Below are 21944 nucleotides of genomic sequence, written 5' to 3' on the forward strand. Positions count from 1 at the left end.
AGTTAATGCCAGGGAGGGGAAGGCAGTAATTTTTGGCATGAGAATTAGGGTGTTGCCCGAGTATCCTTATCTGTGAAGTATTTTGGAGACTACAGAAATGTACTGATCTCGGACACTGCCCTGACCACAGCTAGCATTCAGCTCTGGCCCTCAAATGCCCCATAATGGACTCACACCCATCCCAGGATCGAGAACTGGTAACCACACACACTGAGAAAATAAAACCATGGGATTTTAAAGTTACCGGACTATGCAGAGATGACGGAGCTGACGGCAAAAATAAGAGATCAATGAGACGGAAATGTTGCTGGAGATTATTTTTGGACTATTTAAGAAAAATATATACAGTACAGTATAGTCAAATGAAAATGCAAGCAGGATTTGAATTACAGGCAAGGGAAGCAGAATAAATAAATGATTGCAATATAAGATATATTAGGAAATAAATGTAGTTACAGGTAGGTAGCCGTGTTGGTCTGAGTCGAAGCAAAATAAAAAAATTCCTTCAGTAGCACCTTAAAGACCAACTAAGTTTATATTTTGGTATGAGCTTTCGTGTGCATGCACACTTCTTCAGATACATTTAGGAAATAAATGTAAGTTATGGCAGCAAAGAAAGGATTACAACAGGAACATCACTGATGTAAGGATGGGAAGTCAAAATGTAATAAATTATTATATTGAAAGTGAATTGAACAATTTAAAAAAAAATTGGGGGGAAACTAATACAAAATTATTAGAAATTATTAGAAAAAAAGAAAAGAAAAGAAAACCATGGGAGTATTTTATTGGGGGGGGGTAGGATTTTGATCATATCCACATTCGGGAATTTGAGATAATGGAATGAATATTTGATCTGGGCCAGGTGGAAAGACTGCAAATTAATTATTATGATTGTAACTATTTACTACTGCTGCTGCTGCGACTACTACTACTTTCCTGTGGCATGTGGCTGGCGTCACTCGGGGCCAAACCAGATGTTACTTTGATGACAGGACTGCCCATTTAAAATCTGGGGGTCACTGGGACAGCAATACATAGCGTGGAGAGGTTTAACTCTTCCCTGTCCGGCCACAATCCCAACGACATCCCCTCAAGCAGCAATTATTGCTAGAGAGGAAAGCTCCCAGGTCTCCCCCCACCCCCAAATATCATTGCCACGCAGGGGATGATTTTATATATTGCTATTAAATGTATTTCAATGCCATGCCATAACCAAAGCTCTGGGCAGCATACATGAAAATGCTTAAAATGCGAAAGGAATAGACAGATAAATACAGTTGATATTTAGTTGATGAAGGTGATAGTGAGTTGATGTCTCTGCATGAGACAAGCTAAGATCTACCCATGGGGGGCTTCCGGTTGACCGCGCCATCTTTGCTCAGACGGGGGTCCGATCAGCGGAGCGGACCTCGGCGCTTCAGAGGTGGAGGGAATTGCTCCAGCGAAGCAAAACCTCCTTAAAAGCCCCAAATCGAGCTTTTTGGGGACGGATTTTGCCTGGCGGCGCCAAAAGCGGGCTCTCTCCTCCCCGGATCGGCTTTGTTTAAGCCCCCGAGAGCGAGGAGGTGAACCGCGGCGGACAGGCTGACACTGCTGCTCTGAGAGCGCGAAGCTGCGAGTCTGGGAAGTGGAGGCGGCCAATTCTTCCAAGAATAATTAGCAAATGAATAGACTGTGAGTAATTTGGATTGTTTGGAATTTAAATTAAGGCAATTTGGATTTGGGAGAGAGGGGGGAAAGAGGAAGCCACCCCCCCCCACGGTAACATAAGAGACAGTAAACAGAAACCCGAAGCCGTAAACAGAAGATCTTAACTTAAAAGGATCCCTCAAAGGCATCAAAGAGAATCTCCCCTAAATGCAGGGTGAAAGGGGAGAGAGACTGTGGTTGTGAGTGCCCTGCAGCAAGAGGTAAAGACTAAGAAAAACCTTTCTTTTCCTCGGGAGCCGGCAGCCCAGACAACCCAGTGAGTTGATCAGGATTTATAAGTCAATTTTTATTTCACTGTATTTCTGAACTTTGTGGAAATTCTTTTTTGGTTTAAATCTTTGTGAAATGTGAGTTCAAACTTTATTGTCAATAAGACTTGAAGAATGCAGCCAGCTTGTTAAAATGGAGTCGAGAAAATAAACTGTGATCATATTCCACCCCACGTGACAAGTTTTGACCTTGGCAGGATTGAACTATGTCAACAAAAAAGTGTTCCCCTGAGTTCCAGCGGTCTGTTTTGACCTTAATGTGGGAAACAAGAATAGAACTATGTCAAGAGGAGACAAAACGGCAAGAGTTACAGCAACAATTTCAGATGGTGATGGCAGAATATGATTTTCTAGAAGATGAAGCTTTTGAAACTGAAAAAGATGAATGTGAGAATGACAATGATGGTGACTGTGATTTGGAAGAAAAAGATGAAGATGAGGACTGTGATGATTCAACACAAAATGAAGCACACCACGAAAAAAATGATGACTTTACTCTACAAAAAGTTGGATGGAGTGCCCTGCATTTGAGGGGGGCACGATTGGTATTACTGGAACTCCAGAACACCCACAGGGAAGAAGGAAAAAATATGCAGAGAAGAGAAGAAATTCAGGGGTCTTGTATGGTGGCCTGGATGGCAAAAGACTGTAAACAGGGGGTGGGGTGAAGGGAAAGTGATGTTGTGATTATAAGGATGGATTAACAGGTTTATAACTGGTTTGCTGATTATGGAATTTGCTGGATTGGGGGGGTGGAGCCGGTAATCGGGGATGTAAGGTTAAATTGAGAATAGTTATAGTTTTAAAAGTGAATGGATTTTGGAAAAATGTGAAAATATGGAGGCTTATAGAGGGAGTAAAAATTAGGCACGGGAAGATAAAATGGGAGTTTGATTTTTCAGTGATTTGAACATTAGGTGAAAATGATAATAATTGATTTATAAGTTGTATAAGATATAAAGGTGTATTTTTATAAAGTAAGAAACTGTTAAAGATGATAAAAAAGGGATGAAAACCGGGGAAGGGGGGGGAGGGGAAGCCCACAAAATATGGTTTTACAATTATGAATGTAAGAAAAAAATTTTCTGTTTTGTACTGTTCTTTTTCTCTTTTTTTGCTCTTTCTTTTTTCTCTTTTTTCCTATTTCAATTTTTTTCTTTTTTTGGTATGACAATAGATGGTTGGATGGATGTCCTCCTGCGTACTGCCCTGGTTTGCTGGAGCTCCCTGGTGGCAGGGGGGGGCTTTGGGGTCAGGGGAGGGGGAGGAGGACAGAAATCCAAGCATAAAATGGACCATCTCTGACTGTTCACCTACATGAGATCCTTCTGTGGCAGGGGAGGATCCATGTGGGTGGGTGGGAAGGAGGTGGAAAAGGTGTTTATGTATGTACCGTTTTCTTTTTTGCAGTTTGTAAAATTAATAAAAAGTATGTTTAAAAAAAAAAAAGCTAAGATCTACCCATGAAGGAGGACTTTATATTCTTCTCTTTTCCTCTTTTTTTTTAGATTCGTTACTCTGCTGTAATGCATTATGAAAAGTCTTAATAAAATCTGAAAAGAAAGATTAAATACAGTGCAAACTGCTATAACAACAATACAAAACTGTTACAGATCCGGGCACTTATTCTTTTTTCGCCCTGGTGCTTTCCCTGCAAAAAAAAACACACAAAAAAACCACCCTGCTCTTTACTGCTGAATCGGAACAAACACCAGTCCGTGGAAAACACAAATTGCTATTTGCTCTGATTCAGTGGTAAAGATCTGAGTTTTCCTGGGGAAAGCGGTGGGGCTCTCAGAACACAGACCAGGAAAACGCGTACCTGTGCCTAGAAAGCATGGGGCAGAAATGAGTGCGGATAAGCCCTAAGGGAGCTTTCAAACTGTTGCAATTTTCAGGTGGGATTCAATCCTATACCAGCAAATTCTGGTTAAACAATTAAAGCTGATTCAGAGCTCTTGAGCAACAAGCCCACTTCCCCAAAGGCTAGCAATTTTCTTTGCAACGAGGAAAGTGAAGGGGAAACACAGTGGGAAGTAGGAGAGAACACTGGCTTTAGATTCTATTATGCTGGTTGGTTCTTATGGCTGTACATGGTTTTATGACAATTTTTGTAACTGGTGAGCATTTCATCTTTATGGAACCAGCTTTGTGAGGACAGTTGTTCTGCAGGGGGGAAGCCTTCCTAATTACTATTAATAAAATAATACTCAGCCTGTCTGGCTTTTCCTGGCTGGATGTGAAATGGAGAAAGAGAAAAGGGGGGAGGGAATGATGCCGACAGTGCAGACTACACCATGGGAGGGTTGTCAATGAGGAAGACCGGAGGGTGGGGGGGCACAGAAATCAAGATGTGAAGGATTTCTGCAGGGGCAGGTGGCATTTGAGTTTAGGAAGCAAGTAACTACAGGGCAGTTCAGGACATTAAGAAAGCACACTCTTTTGGGATTAAGGCTGCAATCCTAACTCTCCTTCCCACTAAATTCAACAGGGCTTCCTTTTGAGTAAACCTAGTTAGGATTCTGCTGGAAGTCTCACTGGACTGAATTCTGAGTAAAGACACTTCAGATCACACTGGGAGGCTTCATGTCAATACTGTAATGTGACCTGACTTTTGCCTTTATTGTGAGGACAGGCAATGCAAGACTAGAATGGGGGACACAGCCCTGAATCACAAATTATGCAGGGCCACTGTTCTAATTCCATCCCAGCTGACTGTGAAAGAGCAATGTATTGGCAGCGCTAAAGAGTCCTAGTGTAGCCTGGAAGCAAACTGGAGAATCTGGACAACGCTACTGCCATCCTGTTCCATTTCAGTGTTTCCTGTGTTCCCCGTGGCCTTTTTTCAAACTTGGTATGTGGCAGGTTTTTTCCAGCTGAAATACAATTATAGCATGTGCAGTGTATATAGTCAACATGCTGTTGAAGCTTTTCTAGGCTACTGTCCTTCTAATTAAAAGCTTCCACATTGTTGCTTTCTTCCATTTGATGTTCAATGGAGCATGGCAGTAGTAATGAATTCCCCGTTAGTCCTCCCCATGGGCAATAGGAACTGACTAATTAAGACATAATTCATCAGCAATGATGCACTACACAGAAAGAAAGCAAAAGGGCAGAACCTGCGAGAAGGAAACTACTAATTAATATTGATGGGGACCTTTAAATAATACTTACTTCTGGATAAACTTTCTAATCTTAGCTTTGACGACAACACTGCTGAACAACTAAGTGATATATAAAGTGCTTTGTGAAATCGCCATTTTAATTCCACTTCCAGCTAATTGTGGGGAAGCAAAGCCTCAGCAGTATCAAGGGCTCTAAGCAAACTTAGATCAAAGAGTGCTGGAACATGCCTAACTAGTCTCACTACTGACAACATGTCATTTTTCTCATGATTGTGTTACTACAACTGAGCCACACACAGCTAGGAAAAAGCGGTAAGATTGCAAGGGGAGAGGGTACCGTTTCCAGCTGGGCTTGAACTTCAGGCACCACACATTTTAAACATTGGGTTAAAAGGTAGCTTGAAAATACAGACCTCTCTCACACCTAAAATTGTCCCTGTAACCCAATGCCACTTGGCCGAGTCCATTTCCTTCTGCGGTTTTGATGGCATACTTTGTTCCTTCAAACTTCCTGATTCGAAACTTGCACAAAGAACCTCCCTCCACTTTCCGGGATTATCTGACGCCCTGAAGGAAGCTGACTTAGCGGCTAGCTGGAGAGAATTTTATCCTAGGAGGTGAAACAAGAGCCCTTATGAAAAGGCCCATCCGGAACAGAGGTTTAAAAAGCAACAGCACAGAGCCTAATCCTGCCAGTCTTGAGGTGTCCTAAATTGCAGAGTACTGTATATTGTACACAAATGTATACATGGCAAAAGGAAGTTAAAGTGACAGTCCTAAGAATGCCTGAGAAGGAACGCCTAGCCAGTGAAATCCATGAGATTTATTTCCAAGTAAGTGTGCTTAAGACTGGAGTAGCGCACTTGATGAAAACAGATCTCTTACAGCTCTATCTTTCATTGTTCCATTCCCCATAACTGCCAAGCAAATATCAGTGCAACAATGACCACACCTCAACTCTTCGTCTGGAAGAATAATGCAAAATATTACAAACTTTCCGGAACTTTCTGGTGATTCGTAGACGGACGCATTTGATGCTGGAGTAGAAATACATGCCCCCACCCCATTTCATACACTTTGTTGTGATTGCAGTTAGTTTACAACCACTAGTGAAATGCTTGCCATTTTGATGGGCATGTGTTATGGAGGGAATACCTTTAGTTTGTGCAGATGCCTGATTATCGTCTTCCAAAGCAACTACTCTATTCCAAACTTTAAATGGTAAGCATAATGCTGGTGGTCAGCTAAAAAGGTTCAAAGAAGGCAAATCTAAAAAAAATGTAGTATAAACACCGACAACTGAGAAACACCGGACTGCGAGTGCTCCAGTTGGAGAACAGCCTTTGCCAAAGGTGTCATGGGCTTTGAAGACCCTCAAACTCAGGATGCAAGGGAGAAACGTGCTAAGAGGAAGGCACGCTTAGCAAATCCACACCGTGATCAACTCCTGCCCGGAAACCTATGTCCCCACTGTGGAAGGACGTGTGGATCCAGAATTGGCTTCCACAGTCACTTACGGACTCATTGTTAAAACCGTGTTTATGGAAGACAATCTTACTCCGCTACAAGTGACTGCCAAAGAAGAAGGCCTTTAGGTTGCGATCATCCTTCTAGGGCAGGGTGGGGCTGCATCCCCTTGTGGTGAACCCTCTGGGGACCACGTGGCCATGGTCCATGGTGGGTGGGGCCGAAACCAAAGTGTGGGGGGGGGGTCATCTTCTCTCTTACACACACACACACACATACACAGCCATGTAAAAATGCACACACATGTACAACGTCCCCTTCTCTGCATATATTGTAGTGACTTCCATACACAGAAACACTTGAGGTTCATCCACACTTTTGCTTGTCCATGCCTAGAAAGCAGGTGAATACAGTGGTACCTTGGTACTCGAACAACTTGGCTCCCAAACAAATTGGCTCCAGAACGCCGCAAACCCGGAAGTAAGTGTTCCGGTTTGCGAACGTTTTTCAGAAGCTGAATGTCTGATGTGGCTTCCGCTTGCATGCAGGAAGCTTGCTGCACCTTGGTTTTTGAACGGTTTCGGGAGTCAAAGGGACTCCCGGAAAGGATTAAGTTCGAGAACCAAGGAACCACTGGAAGCATCTTTTTTGCTGGTCCCACACTTTCTCGGAACGCATCTGATCGGTTTTGCCTTTCCCCTCCACTTCCCCCCCCCCAAAAAAATATTCTTTAGCACTAAATTGGAACAAACAGCAACCTGCACAAAACCCGATTGCCATTTGTTCTGATTCTGTGTGGATAAGTCTTATATCAGGCATCCCCAACCTTTGGCCCTCCAGATGTTTTGGACTACAATTCCCATCATCCCTAGCTAAGAGGACCAGTGGTCGGGGGAAATGGGAATTGTAGTCCAAAACATCTGGAGGGCCGATGGACTCAAAGACATTTGACCACGGGTGGCCACTGTAAACTGTTGCTAGGGAGGAGGAGCCCAGTTTGCAGCACCACCATTGTTGAGGCTTGTTGCCTTCTTTTGTCTCTCGCTATTAGGATTGAATAAAACTCATTTTAAAAAGGACTCTACCTTGTTTTCTCTGCTCTTGCTGCAACCGGGGGGGGGGAGGAGGAATAGCTTTCCCGAAGCCTTGACAGAGCCTTGACACTGCAATAGAAATGTTTTGAACCAGCCTTCCCCAAACCTGGTGCCCTGGAGGAGTTTTTGACCACAGTTCAAATAATCCTAGGATGTTGGGACTCGTGGGAATTGCATTCCAAAACAACTAGAGGTATCCAGACTGCAGGAGGCTGTTTCTAAACAAGCAGAGCTAGAACTAGCGTGGCCACTTACACCTTGCCACCCACCCCTGAAAAAGGGCATAGATTTGAACAGCATTTCCACATGGTAATAGGTATATGTGTGACTTTAGTAATGACTTTAATTTCACTGGAAATATAACAAATCAAAACTATGGCCTAACAATAATAATAATAGTTTGTTTGTTTGTTTGTTTATACTTCACCCATCTGGCTGAGCTTCCCCACACTGGGCAGCTTCCAACAAAAGATTAAAAATACATTAAAACATCAGTCATTAAAAACTTGCCTAAACAGGGCTGCCTTCAGATGTCTTCTAAACGTCAGATACTGTAGTTGTTTATTTACATGACATCCGATGGGAGGGCGTTCCACAGGTCGGGTGCCACTACTGAGAAGGCCCTCTGCCCCCTGTAACCTCGCTTCTCGCAGTGAGGGAGCCACCGGAAGGCCCTCAGAGGAGGACCTCAATGTCTGGGCTGAACGATGGGGGGGGTGGAGACGCTCCTTCAGGTATACAGGTATAGATTACCTAAGACGGGCTTCCTCAACCTCAGCCCTCCAGATGTTTTGAGACTACAATTCCCATCATCCCTGACCACTGGTCCTGCTAGCTAGGGATCATGGGAGTTGTAGGCCAAAAACATCTGGAGGGCCGAGGTTGAGGAAGCCTGACCTAAGATACTGCTTATACGGAGGGAGGGCGAGAGCCGGGGTGAAGCGGTGGAGAAGTCAGCAAAGTCTGGATATACCGGCAGAGCCAATCTCCCATTTGCCTGCACTGCACTGATCTTCCCGCTGCTGCCCACTCCCAGCTCTGGGTAAGCAGCAATGACCCCACCGCCAGGAAACCAGCATTGCAGTTGCACCCTGTGGGGCAGGCCATGTCTAGACCCATGCACAGGGGTGGCCCTTACCTTCCAAGTCCCGGACTGCAGAATCCGGAACCGGCAGCCGTGTGACACCGGAAGTTGCGTCGACGTAACTTCCGGTGTCGCTTTGCCCTTCTATGGGCACCAAAAATGGCCGCCGCCGGCTTCGAAGGTCGCTTGTACGCATGTCAGGAAGTGCGTCGACGCAACTTCCGGTGTCGCTCCACCCATCTATGGGCACAAAAAATGGCCGACGACGACACCGGAAGTCGCGTCTATGCACTTCCGAACATGCGTAGATGCGACTTTTGAAGCCGGCAGCGGCCATTTTTTGTGCCCATAGAAGGGCAAATCGGAAAGAAAAAAATGGCTGCTGGCAGGAGAAAATAACGGAGAAAAACGGGAGACGAAGTGATACGGGGGACCACCGGGAAAAGGTTAGTAAAATCAGGGTTTTCCCGGAGAAAACGAGGTACTTGGCAGCTATGGGGTGGCCCATCCTATTTCGCCGTCTGAGGCAAAACGGAAAGGCGCTGCCGCCGCCCCATCAAAGCCTCGTTTACCTGGGTGCTTTCTGGCGAGATATTGCAACAGTTAGCGCCAGATGACCACCGTGGTGGCCGGGGTGGGACACTCCATCCGATTCCACCACCCGAGGCAGCTGCTTCACTCCACCTCATGGGCAGGCCGGCCCTATGTACTGGCTTAATCTGCTGCCCTTGTGCTGGTGCACAACTTCAAGGCCGCTGATCTCTTTTATCCGAAATCCAGGCTTGGGCCAAACAGCCCTTGAAACAGAGCACACCTTCTAATAGAGAAATTCTCCTCTGTAATTCAGGACAGCCTTCCTACCAGGAACTAAAAAGTGTAAAAGGAGAGCTAAAAAATATATACGGAGCTGCCTTGTACTTCATCAGACCACCGATCGCATCTAGCTCATTCCTGCCTGCCGCCTCCAACTACAGTACTCTGCCATTTTTAAATTTTATGACCCCCATTTTTAATGCTGCTCTGCCATCTGCTGTTTTAGATTTTATTGCTGTCAGTTTTGTCCTGTGCATTTTATTACTTTTGTTGCATTGTTAATTGGATTGGTACCGTACTTTCATTGTAAACGCACCCTGGGGAAGTGGCTTTGAGTGGCAGGGTCTGAACTACTACCCAATAAATAAGCTAACTCTTACGTCTTTTCAAATTTGTGAACGGCCAGGATTGAAGCTGGGGCGTTCTTGGCGCAGGCAGGTCATCTGCCACTGAGTGAGGTCTCCCTCTCGACGCTTTGCCATTTCTGAATCAACGGTCAGGGAAACAAAAGTAGCATTACTAGCAATAGGGATGAGTGACTCTGTCCATTTTGGTTCTTCTCATTTTCTCATCTCTTCCCCAGTTCTCGACATTTCCACATCAGCTTGCAATTTCTTTTTATAAGTCCTCTTTAGTAAGAATTTCTCCTAAAATGCACATTTTGTTTGTATGTAATTTTGTGTAAAACACACATTTTTGCAAGGCAGTTTTGTCTAATATAATGCATTTTGCACAAAGGTTTTTATGGGCACTTTAGCCAATGGATCTTTGGGTTACTTGGCTGAGGAACATCACTGCAAAATTTGAATAAATGTTGATTTCAAAAGCTGGCTGTGTTTCTCTCAATATTTATTTCACTCATTTAAAAAACGGTATATTCATCCTTTTTAATAAAACAACAACCCAAAAACCTTGTGAACTCAAGGCAGCTAAGAATATTAAAATGTTTTAAAAGTATACAAAAGATATATAAAAACAACTATAGGGTGGCAATAACCAGGGCCAGAATAATCCTGGTCAGGCCACGCAGGCCCTAAGAGCAAGAGGAACTCCATTTTCTAAATCTCTCTGTCTCAAATTAGACAGCACTTCTCTGTTTGTACCTTTCTCTGTAACCCATTGCAAAAGGAAGTTAGCTTAACCGCAAGATGTTCTGTTCCATCTGAAGAGGATGTAGCCCGCCACAAACCAACCGCAAGTTCTAAGTAGGGCGCAACCACAATTGTGCCTGTAAAATTCCACATAGACACGTGTATGAAAGTACCAGGTACATAACGCCACTTAGTGGAGTTAGGTAAATGACTTTGCATCTTGGGGTGCTCTCTCTTGATTGGTTGATGAAGTACTGCAGAAAGGCTAGCCTTCACTCTGTCAAAAAGGTATAAAAGCTCTCTGTACATGGACAAGGGTGGGGCAGAATGAGGAATGGTTTTTTCCCTACTGCTCCATATTGTTTTGCTGACAAACCAATAAATTTGTTCAACTGCCTGAGATTTCGTCTGGTCAATTTGGGAAGCCAGTCATCCACCTTACACAACAACAATCAAAATGAAACGGGATTCAACATACCGGCAGTTGCCCCAAGTCCTAAAAAAAGCTAAGTACAGCTTGAGAAAACATGGAATTCATCAATACAAAGTGCAGAAATGGCCACAAACTGCTTTTTAAGGGCCTTAACTGCACATTATGTCACCAACATGATTAAAAACCATGTAACTGGTTTTTTAAAAAAAATAATAATAATGCTAGCTAAGGAAGGGACATTGTTATCAAGATTACAGTGTGTGGGGAGGTCAGGGGAAGGCTTAAGCCAGGCACCCCCAAATTAGACTACAATTCCCATCATCCCTGACCACTGGTCCTGTTAGCTAGGGATGATGGGAGTTGTAGTCCAAAAACATCTGGAGGGCAGAGTTTGGGGGTGCCTGGCTTAAGCCTTCCTGTGATATTCCCTCACCATGGGCTCCTATTAGTAGTAAGAAAAAGCTCCCATGGGCGCTGATGTGAGGCTTTTTGCTGGGATTTCCCCCCCTAATGCTAAATGCTGCAGGGGTTGGCCCTGCTTTCCAGAGTGTTGCTAATGTTAGAAACACTGGACTCAATGGACCTTTGGCCTGATGCAAGTTCATTATCATGGAACTCCAGGACAGTCTCCTCCTCCCAAGAATGCCAACCCTGTAGAAAGCTGCCCCAGAAAGCAAACGAGACACAGGGATGGAGATGCAGAAATACTGTATGTTGTTCTCACATTTTTGCAAATAGAAGCCACGTTTTGGGGGAGGGGGGGAGAAAGGGACCACAATGTGTCATGTCAGCCTTGTACCCAGATATAGTAAGGTTTGTGTAGAACTGGGTCTTTAAATGTGGCTTGAAGGAGGAGAGAGGGCAGAGGAATTAATAATACTCCTGGAATAGACTTAGCCCGAGAGAGGAAACGCCAGTGCTTTTCTTTGAAAGCAGATACCTGCATCAGAGGGCACACAAGCACTCTGAAAATCTTGTTTACAAATGCAATTTTGACGGGAGGAGACTGCAGTCCTAGACTTACTTACCCAGGAGCAAGCCCTTCTGAACTCAATGGGAATTACTTCTGAGTAGACATGGATAGGATGGCACACCATTCATATATTACATGAATTCATATTAGACCCCTCCTTGCTTTCAAGATTGCATGGTCAGTGGAAGCCTTCCCTGGCCCTCTATTCCAAAATCAAGTGGTGAATTAAGTGACTTTCACATACAAAGATGGGTAAATCATTTCTTGCACCTGTAACATTGACTAAAATATTGTTGCCCAACGCCCCAATCTCCAACCGGTGTGAGACTCGGGGGCTTCCAGACGCTTGCGCAATGTTCACTTTTCTCCGAATGAGGGACAGCGTAGTAGACCTTGGTGTCTTAGGATATGGGGTTTATTCACATATCTACAACCTGAGCAGTATGTGGACCAAGAACTCCCAGAAATGCAAGCTGGATTTCGAAGGGGCAGAGGAACCAGAGACCAAATAGCAAACATGCACTGGATTATGGAGAAAGCTAGAGAGTTCCAGAAAGACATATACTTCTGCTTCATTGACTATGCAAAAGCCTTTGACTGTGTCAACCACAGCAAACTATGGCAAGTTCTTAAAGAAATGGGAGTGCCTGATCACCTCATCTGTCTCCTGAGAAATCTCTATGTGGGACAAGAAGCTACAGTTAGAACTGGATATGGAACAACTGATTGGTTCAAAATTGGGAAAGGAGTACGACAACGTTGTATATTGTCTCCCTGCTTATTTGACTTATATACAGAATTCATCATGCGAAAGGCTGGACTGGATGAATCCCAAGCCGGAATTAAGATTGCCGGAAGAAATATCAACAACCTCAGATATGCAGATGACACAACCTTGATGGCAGAAAGTGAGGAGGAATTAAAGAACCTTTTAATGAGGGTGAAAGAGGAGAGCGCAAAATATGGTCTGAAGCTCAACATCAAAAAAACCAAGATCATGGCCACTGGTCCCATCACCTCCTGGCAAATAGAAGGGGAAGAAATGGAGGCAGTGAGAGATTTTACTTTCTTGGGCTCCTTGATCACTGCAGATGGTGACAGCAGTCACGAAATTAAAAGACGCCTGCTTCTTGGGAGAAAAGCAATGACAAACCTAGACAGCATCTTGAGAGTTGGACCATAAAGAAGGCTGATCGCCGAAGAATTGATGCTTTTGAATTCTGGTGCTGGAGGAGACTCTTGAGAGTCCCATGGACTGCAAGAAGATCAAACCTATCCATTCTGAAGGAAATCAGCCCTGAGTGCTCACTGGAAGAACAGATCCTGAAGCTGAGGCTCCAATACTTTGGCCACCTCATGAGAAGAGAAGACTCCCTGGAAAAGACCCTGATGTTGGGAAAGATGGAGGGCACAAGGAGAAGGGGACGACAGAGGACAAGATGGTTGAACAGTGTTCTCGAAGCTACAAACACGAGTTTGACCAAACTGCGGGAGGCAGTGCAAGACAGGAGTGCCTGGCGTGCTCTGGTCCATGGGGTCACGAAGAGTCGGGCATGACTAAACGACTAAACAACAACAACAACCTGAGCCTACGACAGAGGGGCTCACAGCATTTACACTCCAGAAGGTCTTTGATTCACCCATTGTCACTGCCTTGGATTCCAGCAGAAATCAAGCATGGCTCTCCCTCTCGGACTGCTCCCTGCAACCTTCTCTGGCCTAGCTCACACAAAACTCTAGTTATCTCCCACTTGGACTACTGCAATGCACTCTACGTTGGGCTACCTTTGAAGGTGACCAGGAAACTACAACTAATCCAGAATGCGGCAGCTAGACTGGTGACTGCGAGCGGCCGCCGAGACCACATAACACCAGTCCTGAAAGACCTACATTGGCTCCCAGTATGTTTCCGAGCACAATTCAAAGTGTTGGTGCTGAGCTTTAACGTCCTAAACAGCCTTGGCCCACTAGACCTGAAGGAGCGTCTCCACCCCCATCGTTCAGCCCAGACACTGAGGTCCAGCTCCAAGGGCTTTCTGGCGGTTCCCTCCCTGCGAGAAGTGAGGTAACAGGGAATGAGGTAGAGGGCCTTCTCGGTAGTGGCGCCCGCCCTGTGGAATGCCCTCCCATCAGATGTCAAGGAAATAAACAACTATCTGACTTTTAGAAGACATCTGAAGGCAGCCCTGTTTAGGAAAGTTTTTAATGTTTGATGTTTGATTGTATTTTTAATATCTTGTTAGAAGCCGCCCGGAGTGTTTGGGGAAACCCAACCAGATGGGCGGGGTATAAATATTATTATTATTATTATTATTATTATTATTATTATTATTATTATTTGCCCTGTGGCACAGAACCACTTCCTTAGGGGCCATGGCTAACTCAACAACGGGATCCTCTGTTAGATTTTAACACTTGGTGAATGCAGGAATTAGAATGGACTCAGCCTAACCACCACCACCAAAAAAAAACCCTCACACTATACATGTCATTTGGAAAAAGGCTTCTCCTGCTTTCCGTCATGCAGTTGCAATAATTATAGTAGCCACAGAGCAGGTGAGGGGCGAAGTTCTGGACAGATTAATTGTGAAATTACTGTTGTCAAGGGCCCCACGTTATAGCCAGAAAACTGCAATACCTTCTGAACTGTAAAAGCAAGCTGTCTGGGCATATGTATAAATTAAACTGATTTAATGGTCGTTAACTGCCCTTTAGGAAGCCACGGGAACCCCACTGGAAATCGCTACTTGGAAGCCACAGTTCTGTGAGAAGCCTAGAGATCTCTAGCAGATTCACTGCAATGCTCTCTGCATGGGGCTACTAGCCTTGAAGTCTGTTAGAAACGACAGCTACCGGTAATAAAAAACACTGCCGCTAGAGTTCTGTAAACCAGTTAGAGGTCTTTTGTTTGAGTAAGTGGTATGTGCATTAATTAAAGAAATAGAGTCTTAGCTCTGGCATAGGCAAACTCCAGCCCTCCAGGGCCAGTGGTCAGGGATGATGGGAATTGTAGTCCCAAACATCTGGAGGGCCAGAGTTTGCCTATGCCTGGTCTTAGCAGATGCTCCCATCAGAAGTGCCTCTCCCCATATTAGCCATCCTGGACTCTGACATCGACTGGGAAGAGTTGCTTGCTGCAACATTACCAGCGAATATCGCTTGTTGGGTTGGGATGTAAGATGGTCAGATTCTGGGATTCGCTCCCCCAACAGGTGTGGACAGAAATGTTGGCCTTGCATCGTCTAGTCAAAACCTACCTTTCTCCCAGGCTTTTGGAGGAATTGTTTCATTTACTCTGGGGTTTTAGGCTATTTATTCACGGCTGTCTTGCTAATTTTTTTCTATATTTGATGTTAACCGCCTTCCATTTTCGCTATTGTATTGCTCTACTGAATTGTTTCACTATATTGTTCTATTATTGTTAGAAACTGCTTTCAAACCTCTGATGAGGTTTTTAAGCAGAGGCTGGATGGTCATCTGTCATGATTTAGCGGAGATTCCTGCATCCTAGGGAGTTGGGCTAGATGACCTTCAGGGTCCCTTCCAACTCTATGATTCTATGAAAAAGCAGTTTATAAATTCTATAAATAAAATAATAGCAGCAGCAGCAGCAACAACAACAGCATCCTTAGCACTTCATCACACTAATGTTCCCATGGATCTTTGAAAAAAGCCATGCCAATTGTACAGTGGTACCTCTAGTTGCTGACACAATCCGTTCCGGGGTGCCGTTTGCACCCCAAAAAGTCTGCTACTAGAGCTGCACTTCTGTGCAAGCTCAGAGCGCAATAGAGCACTTCTGTGCATGAGCGAAGCATGAAGAACACTTCTGTGCATGCATGAAGCGCGCAGAACGCCTCTGCGCGTGCGGCGAAACCCGGAAGTATACACTTCCGGGTTTGCCGCGTTCACAAGCCGAAAAGACACAACATGAACCTAACGTAACACGAATATGACTGTATGCCCTTACATAAGCTCAAACGGTGAATAGGTCCACAGCTGCTTCCGCTAAATATACACCATAAGGAGCAGCGCATTATCTGACCTGTGGCTTGCTGGACTTAGAACCAATTTCCCGTGCCATTGCTCAGCCCTAAAATGTGCTAAGAAGAAAACAAGTGCCTCTGGCCATGCACAGAGTGCCCTTCCTACAGACAACCTCAATGAGCCTCTAATGACCTGGGGTTAGAATGACAAGAAGGTGGAAAGATGCGACTTTGGCCCTGGCAGCCCTCATTTCCAAAAGTATGGATTGCACCTGATGTAGGAAACATCTTGCGCACACCTTCTTTTATTTTTGTGAGACTGGCAAATCTGAAAGGAAGCTCCCATGGGCCAACAAGCACAGCCTTGTCCCCTGAAACGCCTCAGTCGTCTCCAATGTATCTCTGCTGCTGCAGCCCCTTATCCCCAAACACAGAGAAATGGTTCACCCCTGCAGTGGGAAATTAATGGAAAAGAAATGGCTCTGGATGGCTGAAACAAGTGTGTAGTGATTGGTCTTCACTACAGTGTGGCAATCCCTAAACAAAGGGTGGCATTAGCTATGTGTGGCCACCCTCCCCCTTGGGACCAAAGCTAAACACTGGTTTGAATAATTTAAAAAAACGCCCTTTTCATCACAAACTCAAGATCTGGCATTACAGGAGCGTTCAAATGTGTTTTCTCCTTCCTCTATTTCTCTCTACCGCCCCTGCACTTTGTTGATCCCAGTGAGAGATCTTGAATCAGTTTCTCAGCTTCAAATGCAGAGTGTCCTTGCTTGGTGCATCACGGAGCCTAAGCCCTTGGGTGACACATCGAAACCATATCTCTCCTCCATCGATGAGCCAAAGGGGAGGGTTGGCGGCGGAAAATAGGCCCACCAATTCTACTTTAAGCTCTTCAGACGTTCTGAGCAAACAGGCAAAACAGCCAGACGCCAGGTGTGCCAAGCAATTCGGGGGATTATTGGTGCGAAAAGGCGAACGAACCGATATTTCTTCCCGAGCCAGAAAACTCATTTTCATCTTCTGATCCCATTCAATTGTATTATTTTCAAAAACAGGGCTTTTACAGTCCCATAAACTGTTTCTGGTTCCGGAACCCAACGCTGGAGCATGTGCAAAGTAAACGACACAGAGAAGAGTGCCTCTGAGCATGGGCAAAGCGCCTTTCCCTACCCATTGTTCAAGAAATCACTGCCAGGGCACACATTATCAAGAATCTGGGGTGGGTGGGGGAGAAAGACTTCCAGGTCCAAACATGCGCAAGGCGGCTTGAATTCCGGCCCATCTCCAAATGTCTTGGGCAGTGAATTGCCACAAGCGGTATCCAGCTTTCAGGGTTAAGTGTCTCTGAACATTGCCCTAGCAAGCAGCGGCTAAGAGCCCTGTGCGTGGCTTGGGTTTATATTTAGAATGATAGTTGAAGACAGCAAGAGCTGGGTGCATTTCTGGTGCGAAAGCCAAGATTCTAGTCATCCCCTGGAGCTCGGAGAAGATGGTGTCAGCCAGCCCATCTCGCCTTACAGCCCTGCCGCTCTCACAAGCCATTAGCAGCTTCTTCGCAGGCTGGTGCCTGCTTAAATCTTGGTCGCACCATTCCTCCTGTCAGCTTTGTTTATGGCCCCTGGGTGCGCCACCCACCCACCCACAACAACTCCCCGCAGCAGTGTCCCCCCAACCCAACCCACCCATGTTTTTCTTTCTTTCTTTCTAATATGGCTGAAGGAAGCTGGTGGTTAACTGGTTTAAGGGGAAAGGGGGGGAAAGGAAGCCACAGCCAGTGTTTTAGCCAAAGGTGTCGCAGCAATAGCAGCAGCAGCAGCAACAGCAGCACATAACTCTCCATGGGTCAGTCAAAAAGCCAGGCAGGAATAATCAGCCACGCAACAGAGAAGGTGGAGGTCAACCCGCTTCTTGCGAGAAAGAGCAACGAGGCATTTCCGAGGCGCAAAAGCTCTGCCAGGCACCAGCTTTGGGGGTGGGTGGGGGGTTTCCGCCGCCTACTTACTGTTCAATGGAGTGAGCAATATCCCAAAGAAAAGGCCTTTCCCCCCGCTCCCCTCAGACTTGCCCCGAGAGTGGGAGCTTTCAGGCCGAGCTGCTGCCTGTTGGCAGAACAGCTGCTGTTCCCTTCAAATGGTCATGCTGAAACCTGAGGACCGGAGGGTTCTTCAGGTAGCATCGTCGTCCTCTCTCGGCTTTGGCACTCGCCCTTCTGGGCAGCTGGTCAAGTATCAGATGGTTCCTGCAACCCTGCAGCTCCATCTCGTAGTGCCGGCCGATTGTACAGCCACCCGAGGATTCGCACAAAGGGAACACCGAGGTTACATTTTCTGCGCTCGAGGAGTGGCAGACTTGACCCACAGAATAATATGTACCCTGCAATTTCTCTCTCTCTCTCTCTCTCTTATACCACATGTCAAGATTGCCTTATGTGCTCAGGGGCTACAGTATTCCCCAGAGGTGTGTCCATTCTGGTCTTCTGGATGCAGCATGAAGAGGGATTTCAACAATAGCTCCACAGGACACGCACAAAATTTTATATCCCTCATTACAATTCCACAAATCCCATCCCAGACCCTCCAGTCTCCCTGTTTTTCAGGGACAGCCCCGGATTTACAGAAGCTGTCCTGGTTTTCAATACAGTGGTACCTCGGTTTATGAGCACAATTGGTTCCGGAAGTCTGTTCATAAACTGAAGCGTTCATAAACTGAAGCGAACTTTCCCATTGAAAGTAATGGAAAGTGGATTAATCCGTTCCTGACGAGTCCGTGGAGTACTCAACCTGAAGCGTACTTAACCCGAAGCATGGGTGTAATTGGTTCCGGAAGTCTGTTCATAAACTGAAGCGTTCATAAACTGAAGCGAACTTTCCCATTGAAAGTAATGCAAAGTGAATGAATCCGTTCCAGATGGGTCCGCGGCGTTCATAAACCAAAAATTCATCATAAACTGAAGCGTTCATAAACTGAAGCGAACTTTCCCATTGAAAGTAATGCAAAGTGAATGAATCCGTTCCAGATGGGTCCGCGGCGTTCATAAACCAAAAATTCATCATAAACTGAAGCGTTCATAAACTGAAGCGAACTTTCCCATTGAAAGTAATGCAAAGTGAATGAATCCGTTCCAGATGGGTCCGCGGCGTTCGTAAACCAAAAATTCATAAACTGAGGTTCCACTGTAAATTTGATCCCGGAATGCCCTACTTTTCCTTAGGGCGTCCCTATTTTCATCGGAGAAATGTTGGAGGGTATAGATTTATGCGACCCCCCCGAGCCAAGGAGATAAGTAACTATGCAACCTTTAGAAGACATCTGAAGACAGCCCTGTACTGAGAAGTTTTTTATCCCACATTCCCACAAACCCCACCCCTGCGGGCAAGATTCTAATATATGTTCACTCAGAGGCAAAATAAATCCCTTTGAGCAAAGCTCCCTTTTCCCCTGGAAGCACTTTAACTGCTTATCTCCTTGTTCATGGCATTCCTGAAGAGGCCTATTAATTAGTTTCCTATTTCCTGACAGTGGATTATTTAACGACTTGTTTCCTACCTAGCACTCATTAAATTGGATAGATAGAAAGATGGATGACTGGGCCGGTACCCAAGAAGCACAAGCCACTGTAAAAAAAAGGGGGGGGCAAGGAGAAAACAATAAAGTAAAAGGCCACCAGCTAGGGGAAGTCTCAATGGAAATTTGCCAGGCCACACTGCTGCAGGTACAGATTTAACTAGCGCCCTCCTGCCATATTAGCCCACAGGAAGGAAGGTCCTACCTAGGCCCAGAATCTCCAGCTGGAAAAACCTTGGGCAGATCGACGGCATGCATTTGAAACAGGTATCTCCACTCTTTTCAGATCCAGGACCCCACTTTCATGTTTTACCATATACCTGCATGGTGGTACTGCTCCTGTCGCGACCCACCCTGGACCAGGCCGCAATCCACTAGGCCACTACATCCGATGCACATTTAAAGCACATGAACCCCCCCCCCAAGAAAATTTCTGGGAACTGTAGTTCCCTCTCACAGAACTACAACCCCCAGCATCCTTAGCAAACTACAGTTCCCAGGATTTTTCGTGGAGGGGTGGAGCAGGGTGGTCATGTGCTTTAAGTGTGAGTTGGTCCAGCTTTAAATATATGTACCACCCATTTTATTTATTGTAATCTTTGTGTTTCACGTGACTGTTCAAACTGGTTCCTTGTCTTGGAGCTGTTTGTCCAACTACTGGTAGTTTATCTGATTTCATGTGTTTCCCCACCCCCACCCCCACCCCTCAGGCCGGTACCCACAAGCAGTGAGGAAAGGGGCTAGCTTTATGATGCAGCCTTATGACACCCATCCAGCCACCCACCGGTGTTTTCTTTCAACCTGTAGAAATCAGCTGAACTCCCCCAGAATGTGGACTTCACTGGCTTTTCAGATCCCAAGGCTAGTTCCTTGACAGAATATAGTTTTCCAGGGCAGAGTAAGTAGTAAAAATACTGCCTGGCTGGCCACTCTGCAGTTAACAAGTACAGTCATACCTCGGTTTAAGTACGCTTTGGTTTGAGTACTTTCAGTTTAAGTACTCCGCGGACCCGTCTGGAACAGATTAATCCACTTTCCATTACTTTCAATGGGAAAGTTCGCTTCAGGTTCAGTACGCTTCAGGTTAAGTACAGACTTCCGGAACCACTGCACCTAGGATCATGTTTCCTTGTGAGTTGCTTCAATCCACCATTTATCACTTACTCTCAATAAATAGAAATTAGAATGAAGCATGTGGCTCACAGAGAAGGGGATCTGCTGCCCCAATCAAATTCAAAGTGTGTGTGTCCTTCCCTCCATTGCTGTGTTTCTTTTTTTCTTTTTAAAGCATCAACAGCAAGCTAACATGGGGAATCCTTTCATAAGTCTCCAATCCCCCTTGCCTTGTTTGGTCTCGTGTCTCAAGGCTCAAATAAGGATTCTGCACATTTTCTACACAACAAAAAGTAACTGCCCCCCATTCAACTTTGTTCTGGTGTTCAGGGGGGAAAAATGACACTTACAATTAAATGTGGATTCTTCCCATGTCTCAGCAATCAATGCTTGTTCTCTGGATCCCCTGCTAACTTTAGGTAATTGTCTTTTTTTAAAAAAAAAAATGCTGTTCTTCAAGAGTACCTCAACCCAAGTGTATTTGTGCCTACCTACAACCTCCCAAGTCCATGTTATATATATTTTGATGTGGCCGACAAATATCATGCTTAAATAACAGTCTTTAAGGCTCTTTGAATAAGTGACAGGCATGCCTAAATCTCACATAGGGTTGTCATATTTCAAAAAGTAAAAACCAGATCACCCCGAAAGTTGTTGAGCTTATTTTAGACAAACCCCGAATTGTGATTTTTTCGATTGACTTTCCTAAGATCCAGGGAAAAGTGCTGCATTTTGGAAATCCCCCCCCCACATGTCAATTCCACCTTTGAAATCCCAATAATATCTGGGGGAAGTCCGGACGCATGGCAGCTCTGTCAAGTCAAATGCCTGAATGCTGTTGGGATTGTGCTCTTTTTAAAAAACACAGCAGACTAGCAGCAGGTCTGCTTTCCCCATGTTCAGAGGGACTCTTTATTGCTTTGCCAGCCAAGAACCAAATTTAAGCCCTGATCTTGTGGACAACTTACCTTGACCTCTCAGGTGCACTCAAATCCCCAGTGATCACATTCACCGAAATATTTTGGGGACAGACGGACGGACTCCTGGAGAGTCCTAACTAGACGCTACTTCAGATGAGCTGAAGTCAAGCCTGTTTCTCCGTTTCCACAGGCTGTTTCTCAGAGGCAACGAATGCTTCTGTCTGTACTGCGGCTGTATCCAATATCAGTGCCCAGTCGGAGGACATGGGGTCACAGTGCCATCCTCAGGCCCT

The 21944-nt window shown here is 45.4% G+C and overlaps 1 protein-coding gene across 1 annotated transcript in view; it reads right to left on the reverse strand.

The window, feature by feature from the left end:
- SCN4A (sodium voltage-gated channel alpha subunit 4) overlaps positions 1–18173 on the reverse strand; it is a 93597-nt gene extending 75424 nt beyond the window's left edge. The window contains exon 1 of the mRNA XM_060282321.1: positions 18057–18173. The gene's annotated coding sequence lies outside the window, so the exon portion shown is untranslated. The remainder of the gene's footprint in view (positions 1–18056) is intronic.
- Positions 18174–21944: the final 3771 nt, after the last annotated feature.

This window comes from Zootoca vivipara, chromosome 13, assembly GCF_963506605.1.
Source record: "Zootoca vivipara chromosome 13, rZooViv1.1, whole genome shotgun sequence".
NCBI lineage: Eukaryota > Metazoa > Chordata > Lepidosauria > Squamata > Lacertidae > Zootoca > Zootoca vivipara.